This window comes from Mustela erminea, chromosome 6 (assembly GCF_009829155.1).
Source record: "Mustela erminea isolate mMusErm1 chromosome 6, mMusErm1.Pri, whole genome shotgun sequence".
Classification (NCBI taxonomy): Eukaryota; Metazoa; Chordata; class Mammalia; order Carnivora; family Mustelidae; genus Mustela; species Mustela erminea.
Genome location: NC_045619.1, coordinates 90,280,716 through 90,292,478, shown reverse-complemented (window position 1 = coordinate 90,292,478; position 11,763 = coordinate 90,280,716).

The window sequence follows — 11,763 nt, the reverse complement described above, 5'->3', positions numbered from 1 at the left end:
GGCTGAGATGTAGGTGGAACTGGAGAGATGTAAAAATGAAAGAAATAAGTGATCAGAACACTAAGTAAAAATAACTAAAAGCTAGAATGGAAAAAAATTTCATCGTATTGTTCCCAATAAATTACAAAACAGCAATACAGAACAAATTGTTATTTTTAAAGAATAAAGAATTTAATCTGATTGGTCAACCTTTGAGATATACCTATTTTGCAAATAATGCAGGCTTGTTCTCTAAGCATGCTTTGGAGAAATAGAGATTCTAGCAAAGTGTATTGAAATAAGAGCTCATCGATTGCTTTCCCTTGAGTTATTATCAGTTATTACCATTGAAAGTTGCCTTTTCTTATGGAATATATTTCTCACAGACATAATAATCCACTTAAAACTTCATTTGGAGTGAAACTCTATTAAATTGATGATCTCTTTTTATTTTTTTAAATCATTTAGCTTCCTTCTCTACTATAAAGATAACAGACAAATATTATATTTATTTTTCTTTTATTACAAGGAGAAAAGCTTCATATTCTGACAAAAGAATCATCTTTTTACCTGGTAACATATTCTTATTTCTTTCATTATTTTTTTGTCCTTATGGTGATGTGCACTCTTATTGGCACAATTCACTTACTAAAAACAGAAGCAATTCTTGAGTATATTTTCTAAGCATGATTTCATCAGACTTTTGTTTTTTCTCTTTCTCCTTTTTTCCTGCTTTCCCTCCCTCCTTCCTTCCATCCTTCCTTCTTTCCCACTTTTATTCCCTTTGGGGTTTTCAAGGGTGCAATCTAGGTAGGGAATTCTAAGATCTTGGATAGAGATTATTCTGTCCTTTCAGAAACAAACAAATCTAGTAAAAATACAAAGTTCTGTGCATATTGAGGAAAGAGGGCACATATGACAATTTTAAGATAGGTAAAAATGGGGGAAAATGAAGAAATGTGTATTTAAACAAGCTTGCATTATATTTACTTAGACATGTGATGTTATGGCTATAAGTGTCCCTAAAACATGGTGGTAGAAAAAGGAAATAATTTTTATTTTATTTTATGTATGGAGAAATTAAGAAAAAAATATATAAAAAGCTTCTTTAGAGGCATGAGATTGAGGAACGAAGTGGTTTACTATTCAATAAGCTATCATAAAATATAAAAGAAAACTAAAAATTCAAATATTCACATACTATGGAAATATCTTTCATATTTTATAAACATAGTTTTATAAATATATAAAAATTATTATGTAAGTTGTATAATTATGATAAATAAAAATTATATAAGATATAAAGTACACAATGTCTCATAATATCTCTTGTCATCTTTATTTCGGTCATTGCCATGGTTTCACTAATGGTGACATTCTTTCAAGACAGGTTGAGACAACGCAAGTATACTAGAGTCAATTTAGTCCAGTATTTATATTTACTTCCTTGAAAAAAATTAAAAGTTAACAGCAATGTTGACTGTTTGATTTTAGAAGGCAGAAAAATCATCAAAATAAACTCTGGTAGGGCCTATCAACTAAAAAATGTATGGTTTCCTTAAATACACATTTTATACAAAACTTCTGGTTTCAACAGAAAAATTGAAAAAAAAAAAGTAACTAAAGAAATCTAAAAAAGAATGTGTTGAGAAAAAACTAGATATAAAAGATATTCTTAAGAATGAACCATTTCTCTCCTTGTAAACTCTCTACTATATGTGAAATCATGAAGAAACAGGAGTATGAAAAGAAGTGCACCTTGGTTTCCTATAACACAGATTGCATCTCTTCCCTGGCCAGATCAGACTCCATGTGCTAAGATGAACAAGTACTAGCAACAATTGTAGTTTTTTCTCTCTCGATCTCTCTTTTAATTTATTGTACTTTTTCACTGATTAAAGCAACAACAAACCTGGTCCGGTCCTGAGAGAAATTCTCTCTTGAGGAGGGAAACCGGAGCAGTTTACATTCCCTCTGCAAGATGGTAGCCAGGCACAAACCACTTTCTCACCAGTAATGTGCTCAGAATGCAAAAGAGAAGTGAGAGAAGAAATGATTCATTAGAAACTTATCAGACCTTTGGGAAGTAGAAACGCTCTCCAGAGAGCATGAAAACTATCCTTCTATCTACTGAACTAAATAATAATAACAATTAAATACATTTGGATGAGAAGTATTTGATTCTTTTTTTTTTTAACTTCATAATCTATGCAGAGGAATTCACCATTTTTCATCTGAGTGGATAACAACCCTTACTTTTAGAAATTCATTTCTTGTCTCTACTGTTAATATGTCATACTTGTATTAGAAGAAAATTTTATATGCAGAATAATCCAAATAGTCAGGTGAAGAGTTGGGGTTGGAAAAGGAGGATTTTGAAGTAACACAGAGACTGCCAGAACAGGCAGTCATACATCCATCTCTGATTTGAAGACACAAGAGAGGTGGTGTTAAGGATCCCAGAAGCCTGGGAATTCCTTCAAGAGTGAGAACCATGGCTGGGTTCAGCCACCTGCGCTAGAACCAAAAAGTGAAACCACCAAGGAACATACTGAAAGAGAAAGACATTCCCTCTCCTCACACATCCTCAGTTTTGCCATTAGTGGGAAAACAGCTTCTCCAGGATCCTAGAGATCCTTCCTATTTTATCTTGATGATATTTCCCTTTAGCTAGGACAACTCTCTTTGGTATTTCTTAGGGCACAAATCTGATATAATGTATTCTCTTGATCTCCCTTATCTGAAAAAGCTCCTTATTTTGCCTTTAGTTCTGAAGCCTGTGTTTTCTTTACATACATATTGGTTTGGTCTCCCCTCCTCCAATCTTTAAGCACTTTAAAGACTTTACACTGTTCTGGTTTGAATTGTTTCTGACAACAAGTGCATGCTTTAACTTTGATGTGCATGTGTGTGATGTCCCTTCTGATGAGCTTTATTTGGTTTTCTCTCTATCTATGGGATTTCTCTATATCTATCTATGGGATTTTGCCCATTTTCTTGAATCTGTGTGGTTAGATTTGTCATCAAATATGAAAAATATCTACCCTTTATACTTAATATTGTTTTTCTGGTCCCTCTTCTTCCAGTTACATGTATTTTCTCAGTTGTCACTGAATGCCTGTCCATTATTTTTCCTTTTTAACTTAATTTTAGGTTTGGTTTGTTTCTATTGCTATATATTCAAGTTTAAAATCTTTTCTTTCTGATTTGTTCCCTTTCTCAGGAATTACAGTCATTTACAACTTTTTGGGCAATCTCCAAAAATATTTGGTTCATGTATTTTCTCCAGAGTTTAATTGTTTTGTGATGGGAGGCAAATCTATGGTTGCCATTCTTTCATAACTAGATGTAGAAAATCTTAAATTCATTTTTTAAAAATTATTGAATTATTTCAGCATTTGTGGTATATACATACACGTCAGTGAGATTTCATTGTTCTTTTTTATTGAAGTATTTTATTTATTATTTGTCTGTTTGAACTTTTAACTTAATTTTTGAGTGAGATTTGTCTACAATTTTTTAGTTTAATGTCCATATGACATTTATGAGAGACTCATAAATATAGTAGGAGAGTATTTTCTTTACTACTATTTCTGACAGGGTTTATGTAAAAATTATCTTCTTTTTTCTTAAATGTTTGCAAGTAAACACTGGTGAAGCTATTTATACTTCATAGGAATATCATTAATAAAAATTCAGTTAGTTTAAGATATTTTAAAATTTGCATTTCTCTTTTATACATAATTTTGTTCTACTTAAAATATTTTTATTTAAAAATCATTAATTTTAGTAAAAATGTTTTTTTTTAATAGCAGAAGAATATGTTGTGTCACCCCCATTTCATTCCTGATCCTTGTGATTTAATGTTGTTCTTTTTTCCTTATTAAATTTAGGATTTTATACACACTACTAATTATTCAAAGAATCAACATTAAACTCATGTGAATAGCCTATATCATTTATAGTTTTTCTAAGTAATTTTACCTTTATTGTTTATTTTCTTTTTGTTTTGTTTTGATTTGACTTGCTGTTTTCTATTTCATATTATCAAGAAGATTGTTATTCTTTTAAGATCTAGGTGTTCTTGCCTTTCTTCATATTTACAAGTAAGGGTTTGTATATGCTTCAAGTAATACTTATTCTTATGAAGCTTAGAAATATCATAGTTCATTGTCATTTAGTTCAAACTAAATCAAAACTGAATTTGATAGATAATTAGAACACTTTATGGGCATGGACATTAGAAACAAACACCTCCTAAAAATCCACTTGATTTCTGTATCAGGTTGACTATGATTAAGAACATAACACTGAATGATTTAAATTGGTGACTTTGTTGAGGGTTCATGTCCCATCTAGTGTGAATGGCAGGAAGTGACTCTTACATATTTGTAAGAAATAGCATGTTGTTACTGCTAATGCTATTGTGAGTAGCTTAAGAATAAAAATACTATATTAGATTCTGGTACATGTTACAGATTAGATAGTCAAGATCTATGTCATGTGCTTTCTAGAAGAAGAGATTGGAAAGTTTAAATGTGTCCTGCCACAAGGGTTTTTGACCCAGATTTTGTTCTACCAATTAGATCTATACAGACTCTGAATTTAGAATGGAACAAAGACTTAGGGGTTGACTTTCTGTTCATTTTAACTTTTTCTTCTACCAGTAGACAAGTTTTGGAAACATGTGGGCTTTTCTTTGCAGCATTGTTGAATTCCCAAATTCCTAGAGAAGCAGTTTTGATGGATGAAGAAGTAGTGACATCTTTTTGCTCCCTTCTATCTGAACCCTGGATCATAGTTAAGATACTATATTTTTAAATTGTATCTCCAGTGGTAGCCTCTCTCTGTGAGTTAATCCTAAATTGTCCTGAGGGTCATTATAAGAATGTCACCCAGGAGCACTTGGATGACTCCATCGGTTTAGCATTGACTCTTTTTTTTTTAATTTATTTTTTATTTATTTTCAGCATAACAGTATTCATTATTTTTTCACTACACCCATTGCTCCATGAAATACGTGCCCTCTATAATACCCACCAACTGGTACCCCAACCTCCCACCCACCCGCCAATTCAAACCCCTCAGAATGTCTTTTAGAGTCCATAGTCTCTCATGGTTCACCTCCCCTTCCAATTTCCCCCAAATCCCTTTTCCTCTCTAACTCCCTATGTCCTCCATGCTATTTGTTATGCTCCACAAATAAGTGAAACCATATGATAATTGACTCTCTCTGCTTGACTTATTTCACTCAGCATAATCTCTTCCAGTCCCGTCCATGTTGCTACAAAAGTTGGGTATTCATCCTTTCTGATGGAGGCATAATACTCCATAGTGTATATGGACCACATCTTCCTTATCCATTCGTCCATTGAAGGGCATCTTGGTTCTTTCCACAGTTTGGCGACCGTGGCCATTGCTGCTATAAACATTGGAGTACAGATGGCCCTTCTTTTCACTACATCTGTATCTTTGGGGTAAATACCCAGGAGTGCAATCGCAGGGTCATAGGGAAGTTCTATTTTTAATTTCTTGAGGAATCTCCACACTGTCCTTCAAAGAGGCTGCACCAACTTGCATTCCCACCAACAGTGTAAGAGGGTTCCCCTTTCTCCACATCACCTCTTTATTTTGGCTCAGTTCTTATTTGGGTCATGAGATCAAGCTCTGGCATGGCCACTGCAGGGAGTATCTCCTTGAGGTTCTCTCCCTATCCCTCTGCCCCTCTCCCTGCTCATCAAACACATGCACACAAATGCACACACACACTCTCTCTCTCTCTCAAATAAATAAATCTTAAAAACAAACAAACAGGGGAGAGGAGTCAAGATGGCAGAGAAGTAGCAGGCTGAGACTATATCAGCTACATAGGCTATCTAGCTGATAGAATCTAAAGATTGCAAACACCTACAAATCCATCGGCAGATTGAAGAGAAGAAGAACAGCAATTCTGGAAACAGAAAAACAACCACTTTCTGAAAGGTAGGACTGGTGAGACTTGAATCCAAAGCGACAGGAAGATAGACCCCGGAGGGAGGGGCTGGCTCCTGGAGCACAAAATCGGGACTTTTAAAAGTCTGTTCCACTGAGGGACATCGCTCCAGAGGCTAAACCGGGGCGAAGCCCATGCGGGGTCAGCGTGACCTCAGGTCCCGCAGGGTCACAGAAGGATCAGGGGTATCTGAGTGTCGCAGAGCTTGCGGGTATTGGAACGGGAAAGCCGGCTACAGAGACAGAACCGACAGTAAGTTCGCAGCTCGGGGTTACCTTGAACCAGCCACAGGCTCTATGAGCTCGGAGCGCGGCCGGAGGTCAGGCAGATGGGAGTAACTGGGCGCTGTTCTTTGAGGGCGCACTGAGGAGAGGGGCCCCGGGCTCTCAGCTCCTCCGGGCCGGAGACCAGGAGGCCGCCATTTGTATTCCTGTCCTCCGGAACTCTACGGAAAGCGCTCAGGGAACAAAAGCTCCTGAAAGCAAACCCCAGCGGATTACTCAGCCCAGCCCTGGTAAGGGCGGTGCAATTCCACCTGGGGCAAAGACACTTGAGAATCACTACTCCAGGCCCCTCCCCCAGAAGATCAACAAGAAATCCAGCCAAGAGCAAGTTCACCTACCAAGGAGTGCGGTTTCAATACCAAGGAGAGCAGCAAAATTCCAGAGGAGGAGAAAGCAAAGCACGGAACTCATGGCTTACTCCCTGTGATTTTTTTTTTAGTCTTGCAGTTAAATTAATTTTTTTTCTTTCTTTTCTTTCTTTTTTTTTTTTTCTTTTTTCTCGATTTGGGTAATTTTTTTTTTAATATTTACCCTTTTCTTTTTTAACGTTTTTTAACTATTTTATCTAATATATATATTTTTTCTTTTTTATATTTTTCTTTATTCGTTTTCTTTTTTTTAATTCTTTCTTTTTCTCTTTTTTTTTCTTTCTTCCTTTTTGAACCTCTTTTTATCCCCTTTCTCCTCCCTCACGATCTGGGATCTCTTCTGATTTGGTTAAAGCATATTTTCCTGGGGTTGTTGCCACCCTTTTAGTATTTTACTTGCTCCTTCATATACCCTTATCAGGGCAAAATGACAAGACGAAAAAATTCACCACGAAAAAAAGAACAAGAGGCAATACCGAAGGCTAGGGACCTAATCAATACAGACATTGATAATATGTCAGATCTAGAGTTCAGAATGACAATTCTCAAGGTTCTAGCCGGGCTTGAAAAAGGCATGGAAGATATTAGAGAAACCCTCTTGGGAGATATAAAAGTCCTTTCTGGAGAAATAAAAGAACTAAAATCTAACCAAAGTGAAATCAAAAAAGCTATTAATGAGGTGCAATCAAAAATGGAGGTTCTCACTGCTAGGATAAATGAGGCAGAAGAAAGAATTAGTGATATAGAAGACCAAATGACAGAGAATAAAGAAGCCGAGCAAAAGAGGGACAAACAACTACTGGACCATGAGGGGAGAATTCGAGAGATAAGTGACACCATAAGACGAAACAACATTAGAATAATTGGGTTTCCAGAAGAAGAAGAAAGAGAGAGGGGAGCAGAAGGTATACTGGAGAGAATTATTGGGGAGAATTTCCCCAATATGGCAAGGGAACGAGCATCAAAATTCAGGAGGTTCAGAGAACGCCCCTCAAAATCAATAAGAATAGGCCCATACACCGTCACCTAATAGTAAAATTCACAAGTCTTAGTGACAAAGAGAAAATCCTGAAAACAGCCCGGGAAAAGAAGTCTGTAACATACAATGGTAAAAATATTAGATTGGCAGCTGACTTACCCACAGAGACCTGGCAGGCCAAAAGAGCTGGCATGATATTTTCAGAGCACTAAACGAGAAAAACATGCAGCCAAGAATACTATACCCAGCTAGGCTATCATTGAAAATAGAAGGAGAGATTAAAAGCTTCCAGGACATACAAAAACTGAAAGAATTTACAAACACCCAACCAGCTCTACAGGAAATATTGAAAGGGGTCCTCTAAGCAAAGAGAGAGCCTACAAGTGGTAGATCAGAAAGGAACAGAGACCATATACAGTAAGAGTCACTGTACAGGAAATACAATGGCACTAAATTCATATCTCTCAATATTTATCCTGAAGGTTAATGGGCTAAATGCCCCTGTCAAAAGAAACAGGGTATCAGAATGGATAAAAAAACAAAACCCATCTATATGTTGCCTCCAAGAAACTCATTTTCAGCCCGAAGACACGTTCAGATTTAAAGTGAGGGGGTGGAAAAGAATTTAGCATGCTAATGTACATCAGAAGAAAGCAGGAGTGACAATCTTTATATCACATCAATTAGATTTTAAGCCAAAGACTATAATAAGAGATGAGGAAGGACACTATATCATACTTAAAGGGTCTGTCCAACAAGAAGATCTAACAATTTTAAATATCTTTGCCCCCAAAGTCGGAGCAGCCAACTATATAAACCAATTAATAACAAAATCAAAGAAACACATCAACAATAATACAATAATAGTAGGGGACTTTAACACTACCCTCACTGAAATGGACAGATCATCCAAGCAAAAGATCAACAAGGAAATAAAGGCCTTAAATGACACACTGGACCAGATGGACATCACAGATATATTCAGAACATTTCATCCCAAAGCAACAGAATACACATTCTTGGAACATTCCATGGAACATTCTCCAGAATAGATCACATCCTCGGTCCTAAAGCAGGACTCAACCAGTATCAAAAGACTGGATCATTCCCTGCATATTTTCAGACCACAATGCTCTAAAGCTAGAACTCAACCACAAAAGGAAGTTTGGAAAGAACCCAAATACATGGAGACTAAACAGCATCCTTCTAAAGAATGAATGGGTCAACCAAGAAATTAAAGAAGAATTGAAAAAAATCATGGAAACAAATGATAATGAAAATACAACGGTTCAAAATCTGTGGGACACAACAAAGGCACTCCTGAGAGGAAAATATATAGCAGTACAAGCCTTTCTCAAGAAACAAGAAAGGTCTCAGGTGCACAACCTAACCCTACACCTAAAGGAGCTGGAGAAAGAACAAGAAGGAAACCCTAAGCCCAGCAGGAGAAGAGAAATCATAAAGATCAGAGCAGAAATCATTGAAATAGAAACCAAAAAAACAATAGAACAAATCAACGAAACTAGGAGCTGGTTCTTTGAAAGAATTAATAAAATTGATAAACCCCTGGCCTGACTTATCAAAAAGAAAAGAGAAAGGACCCAAATAAATAAAATCATGAATTAAAGAGGAGAGATCACAACTAACACCAAAGAAATACAAACTATTACAAAAACATACTATGAGCAAATCTACGCCAACAATTTTGACAATCTGGAAGAAATGGATGCATTCCTAGAAACATATAAACTACCACAACTGAACCAGGAAGAAATAGAAAGCCTGAACAGACCCATAACCAGTAAGGAGATTGAAACAGTCATTAAAAATCTCCAAACAGGGACGCCTGGGTGGCTCAGTTGGTTAAGCAGCTGCCTTCGGCTCAGGTCATGATCCCAGCGTCCTGGGATCGAGTCCCACATCGGGCTCCTTGCTCGGCAGGGAGCCTGCTTCTCCCTCTGACTCTGCCTTCCACTCTGTCTGCCTGTGCTCACTCTCGCTCGCTCTCTCTCTGACAAATAAAAAATAAAATCTTTAAAAAAAAAAAAATAAATAAAAAACTTTTAAAAAAAAAAAAAAAAAAAAAAAAAAAAATCTCCAAACAAACAAAAGCCCAGGGCCAGACGGCTTCCCGGGGGAATTCTACCAAACATTTAAAGAAGAACTAATTCCTATTCTCCTGAAACTGTTCCAAAAATAGAAATGGAAGGAAAACTTCCAAACTCATTTTATGAGGCCAGCATCACCTTGATACCCAAACCAGACAAGGATCCCATCAAAAAAGAGAGCTATAGACCAATATCCTTGATGAACACAGATGCGAAAATTCTCACCAAAATACTAGCCAATAGGATTCAACAGTACATTAAAAGGATTATTCACCACGACCAAGTGGGATTTATTCCAGGGCTGCAAGGTTGGTTCAACATCCGCAAATCAGTCAATGTGATACAACACATCAAAAAAGAAAGAACAAGAACCATATGATACTCTCAATAGATGCTGAAAAAGCATTGAACAAAGTACAGCATCCCTTCCTGATCAAAACTCTTCAAACTGTAGGAATAGAGGGCACATACCTCAATATCATCAAAGCGATCTATGAAAAACCCACCTCAAATATCATATTCAATGGAGAAAAACTGAAAGCTTTTCCGCTAAGGTCAGGAACACGGCAGGGATGTCCATTATCACCATTGCTATTCAAAATAGTACTGGAGATACTAGCCTCAGCAATCAGACAACAAAAGGAAATTAAAAGCATCCAAACTGACAAAGAAGAAGTCAAACTATCACTCTTTGCAGATGATATGATACTATATGTGGAAAACCCAAAAGACTCCACTCCAAAACTGCTAGAACTTGTACAGGAATTCAGTCAAGTGTCAGGATATAAAATCAATGCACAGAAATCAGTTGCTTTTGTCTACACCAACAACAAGACAGAAGAAAGAGAAATTAAAGAGTCAACCCCATTTACAATTGCACCCGAAACCATAAGATACCTAGGAATAAACCTAACCAAAGAGGCACAGAATCTATACTCAGAAAACTATAAAGTACTCATGAAAGAAATTGAGGAAGACACAAAGAAATGGAAAAATGTTCCATGCTCCTGGATTGGAAGAATAAATATTGTGAAAATGTCTATGCTACCTAAAGCAATCTATACATTTAATGCAAATCCTATCAAAGTACCATCCATCTTTTTCAAAGAAATGGAACAAATAATTCTAAAATTTATATGGAACAAGAAAAGACCTCGAATAGCCAAAGGGATATTGAAAAAGAAAGCCAAAGTTGGTGGCATCACAATTCCGGACTTCAAGCTCTATTACAAAGCTGTCATCATCAAGACAGCATGGTACTGGCACAAAAACAGACACATAGATCAATGGAACAGAATAGAGAGCCCTGAAATAGACCCTCAACTCTATGGTTAACTCATCTTAGACAAGCAGGAAAGAATGTCCAATGGAAAAAAGACAGCCTCTTCAATAAATGGTGCTGGGAAAACCGGACAGCCACATGCAGGAAAATGAAATTGGACCATTTACTTACACCACACACGAAAATAGAATCAAAATGGATGAAGGACCTCAATGTGAGAAAGGAATCCATCAAAATCCTTGAGGAGAACACAGGCAGCAACCTCTTTGACCTCAGCCTCAGAAACATCTTCCTAGGAACATCACCAAAGGCAAGGGAAGCAAGGGCAAAAATGAACTATTGGGATTTCATCAAGATCAAAAGCTTTTGCACAGCAAAGGAAGCAGTTAATAAAATCAAAAGACACCTGACAGAATGGGAGAAGATATTTGCAAACGACATATCAGATAAAGGACTAGTATCCAAAATCTATAAAGAACTTAGCAAACTCAACACCCAAAGAACAAATAATCCTATCAAGAAATGGGCAGAGGACATGAACAGACATTTCTGCAAAGAAGACATCCAGATGGCCAACAGACACATGAAAAAGTACTCCATATCACTGGGCATCAGGGAAATACAAATCAAAACCACAATGAGGCATCACCTCACACCAGTCAGAATGGCTAAAATCAACAAGTCAGGAAATGATAGATGCTGGCGAGGATGCGGAGAAAGGGGAACCCTCCTACACTGTTGGTGGGAATGCAAGCTGGTGCAGCCACTCTG